The 18,054-nt window shown below is 40.1% G+C and overlaps 1 pseudogene; it reads right to left on the reverse strand.

The window, feature by feature from the left end:
- Positions 1 to 427: 427 nt before the first annotated feature.
- The window catches only part of LOC117078427, a 30,106-nt pseudogene continuing 12,479 nt past the window's right edge, over positions 428 to 18,054 (reverse strand).

Genomic DNA, 18,054 nt, shown 5'->3' on the forward strand with positions numbered 1-18,054 from the left:
GTTTGTTTTTAATTCAGTTTGCCACTCTGTTCCTTCTAAGTGAGGCATTTATTTCATTTACATTCAAGGTTAGTATTGATATGTGTGGATTTGATTTTGTCATTTTGTTGTTAGCTGGTTATGATGTTGGCTTGTTTGTGTGGTTGCTTTATAGTGACACTTTCAACTTTTTCCCATCACAATGAAAATAACAAAAGTAACACACAGCTTTACAAAAACAAATTTTTATTAGAAAGCAGTAGAATCTGAGCAGGAAGACAGTACAAAGAATGTAAACGGTGTAAACATCACTACATTCAGCTCAACCCGATTGAATGCCGAAGACAATTCTAAATGCTCTATGTGCCCTTCCTAGCAAACTACATCAATTCTATTTTACACAGACAATACACTCTAATTTTGATTAGGTGAAAGTATTTTATCAAAGTCAAACCCAGCGCCAAATACTGGCATCATCACAAACAACTATAAGAATGCTGCTATCCCTGCTAAAATTGCTTTGTTGAATAGCAGCATCACATTTGTGATGAGTTAGTGTTGTACATTTGGCTTTATGAGGATCTTATACTTCTGAATTTCAAACATAAAGTTTTCCAACTTGATTGCCCAGTGCAAGCATCTTTTGCCAGAAATTCATGGAAAATCTCATGTACCAAATATCACACTGACTACAATCAAATCACCCAAGAATAGTCACATTAGACTCACCAGGTTGAATTGTATCTATATCACCTTCCATTTTGCCAGGTTTCCAACACAACTGCATTTTCACAAGACTTAGAAAGTATCAAATCACCTAACCACCACACACAATCAACATAATTCCTGTGTATGTCTCTGATAGAAAAATCAGAAAATTGATTCTCTGATAATTAAATGGCCTGTAAGTTTTATTTGGGTTATAATCATAAGATTTCTTAATTGAATTCATCATTCTCTTTGAATCGATCCACCAAAGTTTGAGTGATCCATACCACAGGACTTTATTTTTTCACCCAAAAGATCACAACCAGGGCTTAGAACTTCAACTCTGTGCCCTTCTATGCTTCCAAATATTCCCACCAGTGTGTCCATTTGGATATTCCATAATCATAAAGCATGATCTTTACTTACTGACAAGAGTAGATTTGGATCTCTAGGGTGGAATTTCAGCTCATTGATAGCATTTCCGCGGCCAACATAGTGCTTTTTACGCTGGATTGTTATGGGATTAATCATCCCAGTTATGCTTCTATTGCTATCATAGGTCCATGCACAAGTGTAAAAGTTTTCATCAGCATCAGCATCCATGTAAGATGGCAACAACCAAAATTCTCCTGTCAATGACATTCACACAAGGTAACTCTGTTGCTTCCTACAGTTCCTAATAGTAATGGATCTTCTTCTTTACTGTGCCAATTAAGTTGAACTCCAAACAGTGGTTGGTTATGATCTTCCTTGAGACTATTTACACATTTGAAAGCATATTTGCATTTCTTTGACTTCCATTTTCCCTTTCCCCAACTTTGCCTTCCAGGTGCATTTGGCATGTTTATAGGTGTATCAGGGTGTTCAGTGATTGTACCACTTTCTACTGACAGCGTCATCATTCTCCTCTCCAGAGAGGTGAGGGTTGCTGGTCTCGTCACTGCTCAGCTTCTGCTTCTTCACTGCAGGCATGTCTATTCCCACCAGCACAGTCGACATTTCCCTCTCTTTTTAGTTGTTTGAGGGACCTCCAAACTGTTCTCCATAGTGGTTGCACTAATTTATATTGCCACCAACAGTGTACAGGAGTTCCCTTTTCTCTACGCCCTCGCCTGCATTTGCTATTGCTTGTCTTTTGGATATAATCCGTTTTAACTGGGATTAGATGATATCTCATTGTAGTTTTGATTTGCATTTCTCTGATAATCGTGATGTTGAGCACCTTTTCATATGCCTGTTTGCCATTCTTACATCTTCTTTTGAGAAATGTCTATTCAAATCTTTTGCCCATTTTTTATCACATTATTAGACTTTTCCCTATAGACTTATTTGAGCTCCTTGTATATTCTGCTTACTAATGCCTTGTCAGATGGGTAGTTTGCAAATATTTTCTCCCATTTTGTGGGTTGTCTCTTCACTTTGCTGATTGTATCCTTTGTTGTGCAGAAGCTTTTTAACTTGATGTGATCCAATTTATCTATGTTTGCTTTGATTGCCTATGCTTGTGAGGTATTGCTCAAGAAATCTTTGCCCAGACCAATGTCCTGGAGATTGTCCCCAATGTTTTCTTGTACTAGTTTCATAGTTTGAGGTCCCAGACTGAAGTCTTTAATCCATGTTTATTTTATTTTTGTATATGGCAAGAGAAAGGGTCCAGTTTCATTCTTCTGCATATGGATATCCAGTTTTCACATCACCATTTATTGAAAAAACTGTCTTTTCCCCAGTGTATGTTCTTGACAGTTTTGTCAAAAATGAGTTAACTGTAGGTATGTGGATTTGTTTCTAGTTTCTCTATTCTGCTCAATTGGTCTATGTGTCTGTTTTTATGCCAGTACCATGTTGTTATAGTTAATGTAGCTCTGTAACATAATTTGAAGTAAGGTAATGTGATTCCTTCAGCTTTGTTCTTCTTGCTTAGGATAACTTTGGCTATCCTGGGTCTTTTGTGGTTCCATAAAAATTTTAGGATTTTCTTTTTTATTTCTGCGAAGAATGTCATTGGGATTGCAATGAATCTGTAGATTGCTCTGGGTACTATGAACATTTAAACAATATTGATTCTTCCAATCCATGAACATGGAATATTTTTCCATTTTTGGTGTCTTCTTCAATGTCTTGCATCAGTGTTTTATAGTTTTCATTATAGACATCTTTTACTTCTTTGGTTAAATTAATTTCTAGGTTTTCAATTCTATGTGTGGCTATTGTAAATGCAATTGCTTTTTTGTTTCTTTTTCACATTGTTCCCTCTTGGCATATAGAATGCTACTGATTTTGTATGTTGATTGTGTATCCTACAACTTTAGTGAATTTATTTATCAGTTCTAATAGTCTTCCTGTGGAGTCTTTAGGTTTTTCCAATATATGATCATATCATCAGCAAACAAGGATAATTTCTCTTCTTACTTGCCAGTTTGGATGCCCTATATATATATATATATATATATATATATATATATTTTGTCTGATTGTTGTAACTAGGACTTCCAGTATTATGTTGAATAACAGTGGTTACAGTAGGCATTCTTGGCATGTTCCAGATCTTAGAGGAAAGGATTTCCATTTTTCCCCATGCAGTATGGTACTATCTGTGAGCTTGTCATATATGGTTTTTATTATGTTGCATTAAGTTCTCTCTATCCTCAGTTTTTAGAGGGTTTTTATCATGAAGGGATATTGAATTTTATCAAATGCTTTTTCAGCATCAATTGAAATGATCATTTGGTTTTTACCCATCTTTTTTTGATGTGATGTATCACATTAATTGATTTGCATATGTTGAACCATCTTTGCATTCCAGGGTCAAACCCCACTTGGTCATGGTACATGATATTTCTAACGTATTGTTGAATTTGGCTTGCTAGTATTTTGTTGAGGATTTTTGCATCAATATTCATCAGAGATATTGGCCTGTAGTTTTCTTTATTTGATGTGTCTTTGCCTGGTTTTGGTATAAGGGTAATACTGGCCTTATAGAATGAGTTTGGAAGAATTCCCTCCTCCTCCTCTATGTTTCAGAATAGTTTGAACAGGAGTGGTATTAATTCTTCTTTAAATGTTTGGTAGAACTCAGTGGTGAAGCCAGGCTTTTCTTTACTGGGACACTTTTTTTTTTTTTTTTTTTTTGAGACGGCGTCTCGCTCTGTAGCCCAGGCTGGAGTGCAGTGGCCGGATCTCAGCTCACTGCAAGCTCCGCCTCGCGGGTTTACGCCATTCTCCTGCCTCAGCCTCCCAAGTAGCTGGGACTACAGGCGCCCGCCAACTCGCCCGGCTAGTTTTTTGTATTTTTTAGTAGAGACGGGGTTTCGCCGTGTTAGCTAGGTTGGTCTCGATCTCCTGACCTCGCGATCCACCCGTCTCGGCCTCCCAAAGTGCTGGGATTACAGGCTTGAGGGACACTTTTTATTATACCTTCAATCTCATTACTTCTTATTAGTCTGTTCAGGTTTTGTATTTCTTCATGGTTCAATCTTGATAGGTTGTATGTGTCTAGAAATTTGTCCATTTCTTCTAGATTTTCCAATTTATTGGCATACAGTAGCTCATAGTAGCCACTAATGATCCTTTGGATTTCTGCAGTATCAGTTGTAATGTCTCCTTTTTCACTTCTGATTCTATTACTTGGATCTTCTCTCTTTTTTTTTCTTAGTCTGGCTAAATGTTTGTCAATTTTGTTTAACATTTCAAAAAATCAACTTTTGTTTCATTGATATTTTGTACTTTCTTTAAAATTTCAATTTTATTTATTTCTGCTCTGATCTTTATTATTTATTTTCTTCTACTAATTTTGGGTTTGCTCTTGCTTTTCTAGTTCTTTAAGTTGTGTTATTAGATTGTTCATTTGAAATGTTTTCTCTTTGTTAACGTAGGCATTTCTAGCTATAAACTTCCCTCTTAGTACTGCTTTTGCTCTATGCCATAGGTTTTGATATGTCGTGTTTGCATTATCATTTGTTTCAAAATTTTTTTCAATTTCCTTATTAACTTCTTCATTGACCCACTAGTCATTCACAAGCATATTGTTTAATTTCCATGTGCTTGTGTAGTTTCCAAAATTCCTCTCACTATTAATTTCTAGTTTTATTCTATTGTGGTCAGAGAAGATGCTTGATATTATTTCAATTTTTCTTTTGAGACAGGGTCTCACTATGTCACCCAGGCTGGAGTGCAGCAGTGAAATCATGACTTACTGCAGCTTCAACTTCCCAGACTCAGGTGATCTGCCCACCTCAGCCTCCCAGATAGTGCAGACTACAGGTGTGCACTATCACACCTGGCTAACGTTTTGTATTTCTTTGTAGACATGAGGTTTTGCCATGTTGTCCAGGCTTGTCTCAAACTCCTGAGCTCAAGTGATCTGAGCATCTTGGCCTTCCAAAGTGCTGGGATTACAGGTGTGTGTGACTGCACCTGGCCTATTTCTATTTTTTTTCAACATTTTATAACTTGTTCTGTGACCTAACATGGTGTATCCTTGAGAATGATCCATGTGCTGAGGAAAAGAATATGTATTCTGCCTCCCTTGGATGAAATATCCTGTAAATATCTATTAAATCCATTTGGTCTGTAGTGCAGATTGAGTCTGATGTGTCTTTGTTGATTTTCTATCTGGAAGATCTGTCCAGTGCTGAAAGTGGGGTATTGAAATCTTCAGCTATTATTGTATTGGGGTCTATGTCTCTGTTTAGCTCTAATAATATTTGTTTTATATATCTGGGTGCCCCAGTGTTTGGTGCATATATATTTAAAAATTGTTATATTCTCTTGCTGAATTGACCCCTTAATCATTACATAGTGACCTTCTTTGTCCCTTCTTATAGTTTTTGCCTTAAAAGCTATTTTTTTCTCATATAAGTAGAGCAACTCCTGCTGTTTCTCATGATTTTAAGCCCTTTATGGTAGCTGCTGCTGCTGCTGCTACCAGCCCTGTTCGCTCTCTAGATCACAAAGTAAATTGATAGGTCTTTAAGACTACACAGAAATCAAAGAGGTGAATCAGGGCCTACGGGCTGAAAAGAAATGGCCTTGTCAGTGGGCAGCTTCCAGCTCATGTGCCTGGTTTTTGTTTTTGTTTTTGTTTTGATCCAGTCTGATTAACAGCAGAGCTGAAGCATGAAACTAGATCTTCCAATTTTAAATCCAGTTTTATATATGACAATAATTTTTGCATGGAGTTTATAATCTAGACCTGAAGACAGTTCCCAAAAGAGTTATTAAGGTATTTGATAGCTAGCATGGGTAGGAATAGTGTATAACCATCAGGATGAATACTTAGAAGAACAGTATTTATTTAGATAAGATTCAAAAAATGTTACCTCCGTCTAAAAGTTAGCTTTGCTACTTTACAATCACATTTATACTCAGTTATCTGAATTGGATTGTGGGTTTGTATCTCTAGTCATTACTTCCAGAAACATCTCTTTCTCTACTATCCTGGGGATCTGTGAGCTTCATCAACAGCAAGAGTAGACATGCCACTCACTTTAGAGTGGCTTCCATCACTAATACTTCCCGTCTGGGATTGTCATGCTAATAATTACAATCTCGTGTACTTTAAGGTTTATGAAGCACTTTTCAACATATGTTTTCTTGTTATATACCAGAGTATTAGACACCCGAGTGGGGTCCAGATAGAGTTTTTAGATTTAAATCCAGTTAGCAGATGAAGAAAATCAGAGGTGAGATAACTCTCTCAAAGTCCCACAAGCAGTCAGCAGCTGAGTCACGATTGGAATTCACATCCCCCAATTTTAAATCCTGTGCTTTTCTACCATCCTCATGAGAAGGTAGTGCAGGTCCCTTGTCTCCTTGCATGGAGAGGTGTACATGCACAACAATTTTGTCTATCCTTTGTCTCCACAATACTGCAATAGGTCTTTTCTGGGCTGCATTATGACTTTCATCAATCCTAAATGCTTATGACGTTATGGGCCTCTTCCTCCATAAAAATATAAAGTGCACCCACCATTGGAGCATCCAGGTATATAAAAACATAAAACTTATGTTTTACTACTGCACTGTTATAAAGATGAATATGTTTTATTATATATTAAAACATTTTCTTTGATGTAATAGTCCAAAGTTTTTCTTCTGATTTTAAAATAAATTAAGACATTTTCATGAGTTCCTAAAATTATTGTGGACACTAGGCTTTGTGCCTCCTGTTTTTAATGGAGAAGAGGGCCCTGGATATTTTTCTGGACAGAGTGATGCAGTAAGAGCAGGAAGACTTGCTAGAGTATTTCATAACCTGAAATTATAGACAATCTGAATCACTGAAATCAATTAAGTGGTATAGAAAATTCTGGACATATGTAGAGATGTGCATTTTTCTGAGGTAAGCATGCGGAGTTTACATTAGATTCTCAAAGGGATCCATTTTCCAAAAACAGATTAAGAAAAAGGAGACCATCTATTGCAGTGAAGGTGTACTAAGGAATCCCATGCCAGATCTTGTAGATTAACTCAGTCTCTGTATTTCTATGGACTATAGAAGCAGTTGCATTGGTTTAGATGCTCCTTGACTCAAGCATAGGTACTGCCCCCCAATTCCCATCCCTCAACACACACAGTCAAATCTTGAACTCTGTCCTAACAGCCCTGAAGGATTGGTCAGGTGAAAAGAACCGTACCTTTGGCGTTAGTCTCCAGGACCCCAGGATTAAGCCTCAAGTCTATCCCTTTATCCACTAACTTCTAAGACTAGTGCTCTGGGTAAGGAAAGCATTCACCCGGAAGCACAAAAGATCCAAAGGCCATGTGCTTTGGCTGGGGACAGTGGCTGACTGTTGGCAGAAGTAAGACATCAGGTGGTGTCACTTAAATGCCCTCAAGCCAGCCCTTGGCAACTTGTCCCAAATGTTTCAACAGAAGGCTCTGTCAACTCAAAGAGCCACAACACCCTTTACGAAGCTAATAAAGAGCTGCAAACATTGGCAGGAAGAGAACCCACCCACACACTGGCAAGAGCAACAGCAGTGATGAGAAGAGCCCTGCAAAGGCTAAAGAACATGGGTACAGAAGTTTGCAGCTGCTAATCAGGACCAGCAGGAGACCTATAGGAGAGTGACTTTGATGCTAGTTCCAAATAATATAATAATGCCCACCATTACAAGAGAGGGGTACAGCCTGGAGGGCTTGGGGGCCAGTAACTCTCCCATAGTGCGAGGGCTCAGAGCCCCACCCCCACCCACAACCCAATGGAATACCCACGTGAGAACAGCAGCAGTGGGAGCAGGCAACCCCGCAGGAAGAAGGATTTTATCACTGACATTGTTTAGGATGGCTAGCACATGATGAGCATGAAAAGAAGACAGACTTTGAGTTCGTTTTATTATTGTTTTTAAATTCACCACAGGCAGTGCCGCCCTCTCCTCCTTATTGCCTGCACCTGGGGTGGAACTCTCCCACCACCTCTCCCCCACTTGGCACAACATTGCCCCAATCACTAGGGCCTGAGAAACAGTGGAGATGAAATTAGCCTCCTACTATTGGCAGATTGCAAAATAACTGTGGCTCTCCTGGAGGGAAGGCCATCCATTTGTAGTTCTTCCCACATAGGCTCTAGGAAGCAAGTGGGCAAAGGCAGAAAATGCTAAGTCAAGTCCTGGATGGAGTGAGGGCAGCCAGTATCCCAGAGCCAGAGAGAATTCCTTTCTGTTCTACTCTTGTAGCTTGCTTCAAATACAAAGGGCATTGATCCATGTGGGCTGCAGAAAACACTTCCATATGGGCACAGTATTAGATGCTTGGGTCTTCAAGTGCTTAAAGTGAATGGGAAATGTAGAGCAGGCCTTTCATAAGGTACCGTTCCAATTATCCCACCATTTTGGGGGCGGGGGGGTCGAGGATTGACCCTTCTTTTTACCCTAATAAAGATCTCACATAGCAGTTTCTTCTAATTTGTGGGAGAAATACCTGCTCACCTTGTTTGCCTTTTTCTTCTATTAAAGCTGTATTCCGTCCTGTCTTTACACTGCTTTTCTAGTCTAGCCTCACCTTGGAAAGTTTCCTTTGCGGAGTCTATTTAATGAATGCTGTGTCTCTTTTACTCATATACCAGAAACTTAGAAATCTGGCCTTTTCATTTGAGAAGGATATTTGGGGGTGGGGGGGAAATCTCATTAGCTTGTCAGCCAAATGTATATTCGCAAACACTTAGTGCACATCAAACAATACAGACTTGGATAGGGAACAAATGTATTGTGCTCATTAAATTATTAGTATTATTATTTTTACGAAAAGGAATGCCTGAGAAAACAAATGCACTTGGGTGTGTTTGACTACTCTTAGTTTTATAATAGGATTTACTATTTTCTTTCCAAAAATCCCTGTTCTTCAAATTTGTAAAAATATAAATCCTTTATTTCCATGTCCAACTTGATTCCCTAGTGTTTGATTACTGTTTCACCAAAAGGAAAATAAATATAATATGTGCTATTAAAGTAATTCAGTGCAAATTGGGCATAACACAAAATTACATTATTAACAGCTGTTAAATGACTATAAAATGTAATTAGACACACTCAATTCACTACTCATGAACTGCACCTGATTTCTAAAATATCAATTTAGAACTTCGATTATTCTCGACAAAAGAGAACATACTAAGATTTTAGGTTTAAATTCCTGATAACGGATGTATTCCCCTGTGACCTTTACTGGGATTCCAAATAAGAGGAGGAGGAAAGAGTTGTTTAAGCGCAGGAGGGGGATTGTGAGTTATCATGTGGGTGCCGGCCGGGTTCCCACTGAATCCCTGCCAGCTGCAGTGAGGCATGAGTGTCCTGGTTAAATTTTAACTCTCTGCTTGCAAAGAAGCAACAAAGCCCAGCACAGACACTTGTATTCTAGATGTTTATAACTTGCTCTTCTTGACTCCTCAATTTCTTGGCTGCCTTTTCAATGTATTCTGTTAATTTGCTTAATAAAAATAAATAAAATAATGCCAGTCAAAAAGTATGGGGATATTCATTCCACACTTTCCTCCTCCAAGGCAGGATGGAGGCAGGATGACATGATGTCCAATATATGCTTCGGGATACACATGGGATCATAACTGGTTCTCATCGCAGACTCCTTACTCTAGTCACCCTGGCTTTTCCTACTCTGCCCCTACCTACCTTCTCAGTCTGATTTCCAGCTTCTCCCCTCTCTAGCCAAGGCTACTTGCTATTTACCCAAATGTGCCTTGGGTAGATTACGTTCCCCTTTTCATAGTCCTCTTTTTCCTTCAAGCTGCAGTTCCACATGCACATTTCCTTTTTGGAGCTTTTACTAACCCCCCAATGAGAGGCCCCCTTTTGTTCATCAGATCCCCTGGAGCCTCAGCCTGAGCCTCTTCTGTGATAGTTGCTACACCGTTTTCTGATGAGAGGTTGGTATTGCACAGTGGTTTATAGTGTGGACTCTGGAGTCAGACAAAATTGGGTTTCAATCTTGGTGCTTCTAATCTCTCGTGGTGTGATTATGAGAAAATTGCATCACTTCTCTGAGCCTCAGTCTCATTATTATAAAATGAACACAATAATAGTTTTATTTCCTCATTCTCAAATCATGAGGACATGAGAGTTTTAGAATTCAAAGATTTGGGGATTTTAAATGGTATAGCGCACATTTTGTACACTACAAAACATCCCTCAGAAGGGATACTGCCTTGAAAGCAAACACCTTAGTACTTCTACAGTGAAACAAATGAATAATTACACAAAGTAGGTTAAAATGACAAAGAGCCTCATGTCAGTTCAGGTCAGCTTTTACTGCCAAATTGGTTCTGGAAAAATCATATGAATCAACTTTGGGTTTTTAAAAACTTTGTACTTTAGGATTATAGATAAAAGACTGTGGACTTGTGAAGGTTAAATAAAATATGTGTAGCACTTAACATAGTGCTAGCACATAATAAATGCTTAATGAAATTAAGCTATTGTTACATGATCATTTGTGTACTTGGCTTTAACCCTTTATTGTCAGCGAGCTCTTGGAGAGGAAGAGGTTTTGTCTTAAACAGCCAACCCCATGCATTGAATTGTACTTTGTAAGTGCTCAATAAATGGTCTTTGGAGAAAGTCATCACCACATTGCTTAAATATATTTCCAGTTACAGAAATGTAGAACCTTGTAAATGGCTATAATCTAAAGATTAGATCTGAATTCCTCCAAATAAAGCTTATAGTCTGGGCTACTAAGAAGTAAAATACGTCACAATAAAGTCACATGAATTTTCACAAGGAGAGTTACATTGCTTAGTCTCTTACAACAATCATACAAACCTGACCAGCTTTCAGACAGAGTGGGAAAAGAATGCAGTTGGGAGCAAGCACGCTATCCACAACCTAGCCGGAACCAAAGCAAGGGCGAGAGAGAGGCGTTTGACCCAGAGGTCATGTGAAGCCAAGTGGGAACTGAGAGAAAGTAGCTGACTCCTGGGTGGGATGAGCACTTTGGTGGCATGAGTTGGTGGTCTGAGGGCATTCACCCTCCAAACGCAACCAGCACAATCAAGACTAATTGGTCTTTGTTGGCAGCCTCAATGCAGTCCCCAATCTGAATAGGTCTCCTTCCCTCAGGCTGACACCCCTAAGAGGATTCAGCACTTGTGAGTAATTTGGCCAAGCCTAACTTGAAGTAATAAAACTTTTAGAGCCTTTCCAAGATCTTTCTACAGGAAAGAAAGATTCTGCAGGCAGATCAGAGGAGCTTGTCTTCCCTCAGCACAGGTAACGGCCTCAATGAATCCCATTTGGGATATTCATACAGATGAAGGGAGAATAGATCCCTAAGGAGAAAAATCAGCTGGTTTCTACACTGGTTGAGATACAGTTTATTGAATGGCAGGTCACTTCGCTTGGATGATCAGCCATTTGTCATATGTGACTGGAGGCCTCTGAGAAACAGGGACAGGGAATGTGAAAGGAATCAATGGGAGTTCTGGCCCAAGAGAAACATTTGCCAGCATGAATTCATTCATTAACTTCTCTAAAGTCTGCTTTTATCTTTTAGCCTCAAGGCCACTCCTGAGTTCAAGATGGTCTCAGTGTAGGAACTAGCTCTATTAACAGACCATAGGGTCTGCCAAGAGCTACCCAGTGCAGGGTCTTTGCTCCTGAAATACTTCCCACAAAGGCAGTCATATTGAAAGAGGATCTTTAAGTGCATGATATGGGTTAGATTCACTTTGAAATGATGGTCTCATATCAAAAGATATGCCTGGAAAGTAACAAGCCCGGATGCTGCTGTTTTAATTTCAATAAATGTATGTGAACCTATATAGCTCACAGGGGTCTGGCCAGTTATTACAGTGATACTGACACTATTGAAAATATTTTTGAGACCTCTTTTTGGGGATTACCTTCAGAGTGTGCACTATATTCTTAAGAATTTCTTCAATGGTGACAAACCTATATCTTTGCGGGGTGAATTTGAATTTTGCAAAGAGCCATAAATAACCCCAAAGAAAAAAATCAAGTAGTTAGCCTAGGACATACCTTTTAAACATAGAGTAAGGTAACCATAAAAATGAAAGAACTAATGGCATTTGTAGCAGCCTGGATGGAGTTGGAGACCATTGTGCTAAGTGAAGTACTCAAGAATGGAAAACCGTATATCACATGTTCTCACTTATGAGGGGAGCTAAGCTATGAGGATGAAAAGGCATAAGAATGATAAAATGGACTTTGGGGACTCAGGGAGAAGGAGGGAAGAAGGTGAGAGTTAAAAGACTACATGTTTGGTGCAGTGTACACTGCTTGGGTGGCGGGTACACCAAAATCTCAAAAATCACCACTAAAGAACTTATCCATGTAACCAAAAACCACCTGCTCCGCAAAAACTATTAAAATAAAAAAAAAAAACTAAAAACATAATAAAAATAGAGTAATGAAGAAGCAATGCTTTTCTCAGTGACTAACCCTAAAGGAAAAAGAATAAACTTTCACCTACCACATGCCAGTTACCTTTATAAGACCTTAACCTTACTTCATCTTTAAAATAACTGTCTTAAGGTATTAATACTCTACTAAAAATACAAAAAAAAAAAAAACTAGCCGGGCGAGGTGGCGGGAGCCTGTAGTCCCAGCTACTCCGGAGGCTGAGGCAGGAGAATGGCGTAAAACCCGGGAGGCGGAGCTTGCAGTGAGCTGAGATCCGGCCACTGCACTCCAGCCCGGGCGAAAGAGCAAGACTCCGTCTCAAAAAAAAAAAAAAAAAAAAAATACTCTCATGTATAAAATGGGGCTCAGAGAAGTCAAGTACCTTCAGCAAGGTCACACAGGTCATCGGTGCAGAGCTGAGATTGATGGCCATTTCTTCCATTCGTCTGCAAGCCAGAGAGTGTTCTTTCTGTTATACCACACTGCCTTCTTTGAAGGTCATTAGAAGGATAAAAAAGGGTGATCCTTCCCATCTTGATACACTCACAAAATTTCTTTCTCATTTTCACACCAAATAAAATAAAGTGAAAATATATATGTTATTTATTTTGAGATAGGAGATTGCCAGGAAAGTTAGGAATGAATCAGGCATTTATAAATCACATAACTTTAGATGCTGAAGAAGAGCTTTTTGTTGAAAGAAACCTGGTAATTATTTGATAAATGTAATAATTCTGATGGAAATGACTTATTTTTCCTAGTTAACCTATTTTAACTTCCAAGTACAACTGGCAGTGGTGGTGGCCCCCAGGGAGTTCACATTCTAGTGGGGAGGACAGAATCCCCCTACTCAAAATCGAGTAAACAGATAAAAAAGGAAGCAACAGATAATTGCAAGTTCTAATGAGGTCTATGAAGAAAACAAGAAAGAGGTTGAGATAGAGAATAATAGGGGCATATCTACTTCAGGCCTCTCTAAGGCAGGACAGGATGGCACATGAAGTGTGGGGCCAAGAGCATTCCAGACAGAGGAAACAGTGTGTGCAAAAGCCCTGAGGCTGAAAAGAGCTTGGTATGTTCAAGGAATAGAAAAAGGTCAAGATTATGGTGAATGAGAAGTAGTGGCACAAGATGAGGTGGAAGGGAGGGTTAGAAGCAGATCGTAAAGAGTTTCCCAAACTGTGGTAAAGACTTTGAATCCCATTTTAGATAAAACTGGATGGGTTTAGGCAGAGGAATGACATGACGGATAGTCACTGAAGGTAGATCACTGGCTGCAGTTGTGGAGACTGGATTGGAAGAAAGCAAAAGCAGAAGAGGGAGGGCCTCCATTGTAAGTGTAAAGGAAGCGATGATGGTGACTGGGACTAGGGTGATGATGGTAGAGATGGAGAAAGGGGGCTGGACTTAGGAGATATTTAGAGATGGATTCAAGGGACTTCTAATAAAATGGATATGGGGACTGAGGAAAGGAAGAAGCCTAGGATGAATCATATATTTAGGGCTTGAATAACTCGGTGGGTGGTGGTGCCAGTCACTGAGCCAAGGAAGGCTGGAAAAGGAACAGTGTTTGGGGGGAAAAATCAACGTTCAATTTTGGACTTGCTAAGTTTGAAAAGCCTTTTGAAATATCTACATGGAGATGCCAGTTAGGCAGTTGGAGATGTGAATCTGGGATAAAAACATAAATTGGAGGTCATCAGCATATGTTGTTATCTATAGTCATGGACTTCATAAGATCACCTAGGGAGAATGTGTATATAGTAAAAAGATGGAAACAGATTGAACTCTGGGGCACCTCAACGTTAAGAGGCTAAGCAGAGGAGGAGTCAGCAAAGGACACTGAGAAGGAGTGGCCTATCGTGTAGAAGGAAAAGAAGAGAGTGTTGATTTTTGACCTCCTCAAGTTCATGAATCCAAGGGCTCTAGGATAAGGGGAACTTGACTATCATCCATTACTGCAGTAGGACTTCGATGGGTCTTGTAAAGTCATGGTGTCTAGTTTCATGCTTGACAATTAGTACTGGTTCCTGGCCTCAGGTTACTGGTCTTTGAGGTCAACTCCTGTGTCAAATAATGTGCTGGTAGTAGACTTTCTTGGTACTCAGGGCATTTATAAACCAGCCCGGGAAGCTTCCTGGAGTGCCCACAGCAACACTGATGGGTGTAGTCAAAGCTACAGCCTTGGGACTTAGAGCCAGGCAAGACCAAGCACCCATAGGTAGCACAGAAAATCAGTATTCAAAAGACGCATAAGGCCTTGCCCTGTAACCTCCTTGGGGAATTTATCACGTAATCTGATAAATTGTGTAATATTCATTTAATGTCCATCTCATGCCCTAAACATGCCCCCCTCAAAGCAGGAATTCTGTTCTGGCTTGTTTCCCACTTTATCCCCTGTGCCTAGCATAGTGCCTGCTCATGCTAATTAACAGACGTACAAACCAAATCAGCAGTACGGGATTGGTGTGGGTTGATAAATGGGCTTACTGGAGCAAAGCCAAGTCTATGCGACTCCTGGTTCCCAGAAACTACTACTATTGGGGGATCTAGGCAGGCACCAGCCCCAGCAGCTCTGTAGGCAGTCAGAACACCTTTACTCACAATATTTAACAAAAGGGAGTTGAGGCTATAGAGCTGAGATTGGGGGTTGCACTGTCATCATCAAGCCTGAATGTTTTCCAGTGGGTCTTAACTTGTATACCCACATGGCATGAGGCTAGCTTTGCCAGTGTTAGAGCAGAGTCTACCATTTGTATGATAGACAGAGTCTACCTTTGGCTGTCAACACATGGTGAGCGTCTCTTAGTTGCTTGTGCTCCTTCACTGCTTCAAAATCAGCCCAACTGGTATGGAGCAGGATCCACTAGCCATCAGATGTAGCAAGTGGTCAGCTTGCTTTGGATGTGTACACAGCAGGCCACAGGTTGGACACGGTTGCCCCCCTGCTAATGAGAGCACCTCCTAAGTAGGGAATGCACGGGGCCCTTTCTCAAAGCTGGATGTTCCAATGAAGGCCCACAAACTGTCCTCATCCCAGGGGAAGGCCTCTATTTGACAGCTGGGTCTCTGAGGCAGAGCAGCTGGTTATGGATCATGTTGTAAAGGGGAGTAAGTCCACCTTGTGGGGTCTTTAAGGATCACTCCAAACACAGTCATGGAAATTATACTGGGAAAGGACATGAAATGAAAGGATTCATTATACTCACAGGCCCTAGAGACAGAAGGCATGGCATATCACACAGGACCATATGGGAGGAGCTTCCAGGGAGCAGGCTTAACCAAGAAGGTGGGGAGCTGAGAAAGCAGGGACCTGTGGTCAAGCACATTTATGGGGAGTCAGAGTAAGTAAAAGGCATGAGGAGATTTTACTGGTGCATCTGAATGTCTCTAGGTCCCAGTTGGGGGAGGAAGAGAAGGTGAACTTGTGGCAGGGCCCAGCCTTATCACACAAGTATATATGGTCACCTGGGTGGGGTGTTCACAGCTGGTTTGTGGGGATGTTGAGGAATCAGGAAAATATGGAGTTTTAAAAAAATTTCTGATACATAAATTGAATGTGTCTCCCCGAAATTCATTTGTTGAAATCCTGACCCTCTATGTGAAGGTATTTGGAGATGGAGCCTTTGGAAGGTGATTAGGTAATAAGGGTGGAGCCCTTGTGAATGGGATTAGTGCCCTTATAAGAGAAACCCAGAGAGCTCTCTTGTCCTCTTTTTCACCATGTAAGGACACAGCAAGAAGTTAGCAATCTGTAACCCAGAAGAGGGCCCTCACACAAACCCAACCATGCTGGCACCATGATCTCAGACTTCCAGCCTCTGCAACTGTGAGAAACAAATTTCTGTTGTTTATTAGCCATGCAGTCTATGGCACTTTACTGGAGCAACCTAAGCTGACTAAGACACAGGTGGCGAACTCCTCCTTGATAGAGGTGATAAATAGCTCCCGTGGGGCACTCACACAGCATGACAGACGACAAGAATCCAGTTTGGCTTTCCTGTGGGCACTTCCTAGCTGCCTCTGTGGAATTACCTGAATCCACTGCCTGAACTACTTAGAAAAACTAAAGTACAATGTGATCCATCAACACAAGAAATACTAGTTGCTGGGGGTCATCAAAGTATCTAAGTACATGAAGAATTTAGATAGCAGCACATAGTTAAGAGCATGGGCTTTGGAGACAGAGATAACTGGATTCAAATCTTTTTTTTTTCTATTTCATTTATTTATTCATTTATTTACTTACATATGTATGTATATTTATTATACTTTACGTTCTAGAGTACATGTGCATAACGTGCAGGTTTGTTACATATGTATACATGTGCCATGTTGGTGTGCTGCACCCATCAACTCATCATTTACATTAGGTATATCTCCTAATGCTATCCCTCCCCCTTCCTCCCCCCCCTCCCCACAATAGGACCTGGTGTGTGATGCTCCCCTTCCTGTGTCCAAGTGATCTCATTGCTCAATTCCCACCTATGAGTGAGGACATGCGGGATTTGGTTTTCTGTTCTTGCAATAGTTTGCTGAGAATGATGGTTTCCAGCTGCATCCATGTCTCTACAAAGGACACGAACTCATCATTTTTTTATGGCTGCATAGTATTCCATGGTGTAAATGTGCCACATTTTCTTAGTCCAGTCTGTCACTGATGGACATTTGGGTTGATTCCAAGTCTTTGCTATTGTGAATAGTGCCACAATAAACATACGTGTGCATGTGTCTTTATAGCAGCATGACTTATAATCCTTTGGTAGATCCCCAGTAATGGGATGGCTGGGTCAAATGGTATTTCTAGTTCTACATCCTTGAGGAATCACCACACTGTTTTCCACAATGGTTGAACTAGTTTACAGTCCCATCAACAGTGTAAAAGTGTTCCTATTTCTCCACATCCTCTCCAGCACCTGTTGTTTCCTGATTTTTTTAATGATTGCCATTCTAACTGGTATGAGATGGTATCTCATTGTGGTTTTCATTTACATTTCACTGATGGCGAGTGATGATGAGCATTTTTCACGTGTCTGTTGGCTGTATGAATGTCTTCTTTTGAGAAGTATCTATTCATATCCTTTGCCCACTTTTTGATGGGGTTGTTTTTTTCTTGTAAATTTGTTTAAATCCTTGTAGATTCTGGATAGCAGCCCTTTGTCAGATGAGTAGATTGCAAAAATTTTCTCCCATTCTGTAGGTTGCCTGTTCACTCTGATGGTAGTTTCTTTTGCTGTGCAGAAACTCTTTAGTTTAATTAGATCCCATTTGTCAATTTTGGCTTTTGTTGCCATTGCTTTTGGTGTTTTAGACATGAAGTCCTTGCCCATGCCTATGTCCTGAATGGTATACCTAGGTTTTCTTCTAGGGTTTTCATGGTATTAGGTCTAACATTTAAGTCTCTAATCCATCTTGAATTAATCTTCGTATAAGGAGTAAGGAAAGGATCTAGTTTCAGCTTTCTACTTATGGCTAGCCAATTTTCCCAGCACCA

This window comes from Trachypithecus francoisi, unplaced genomic scaffold (assembly GCF_009764315.1).
Source record: "Trachypithecus francoisi isolate TF-2019V2 unplaced genomic scaffold, Tfra_2.0 Lachesis_group6, whole genome shotgun sequence".
Classification (NCBI taxonomy): domain Eukaryota; kingdom Metazoa; phylum Chordata; class Mammalia; order Primates; family Cercopithecidae; genus Trachypithecus; species Trachypithecus francoisi.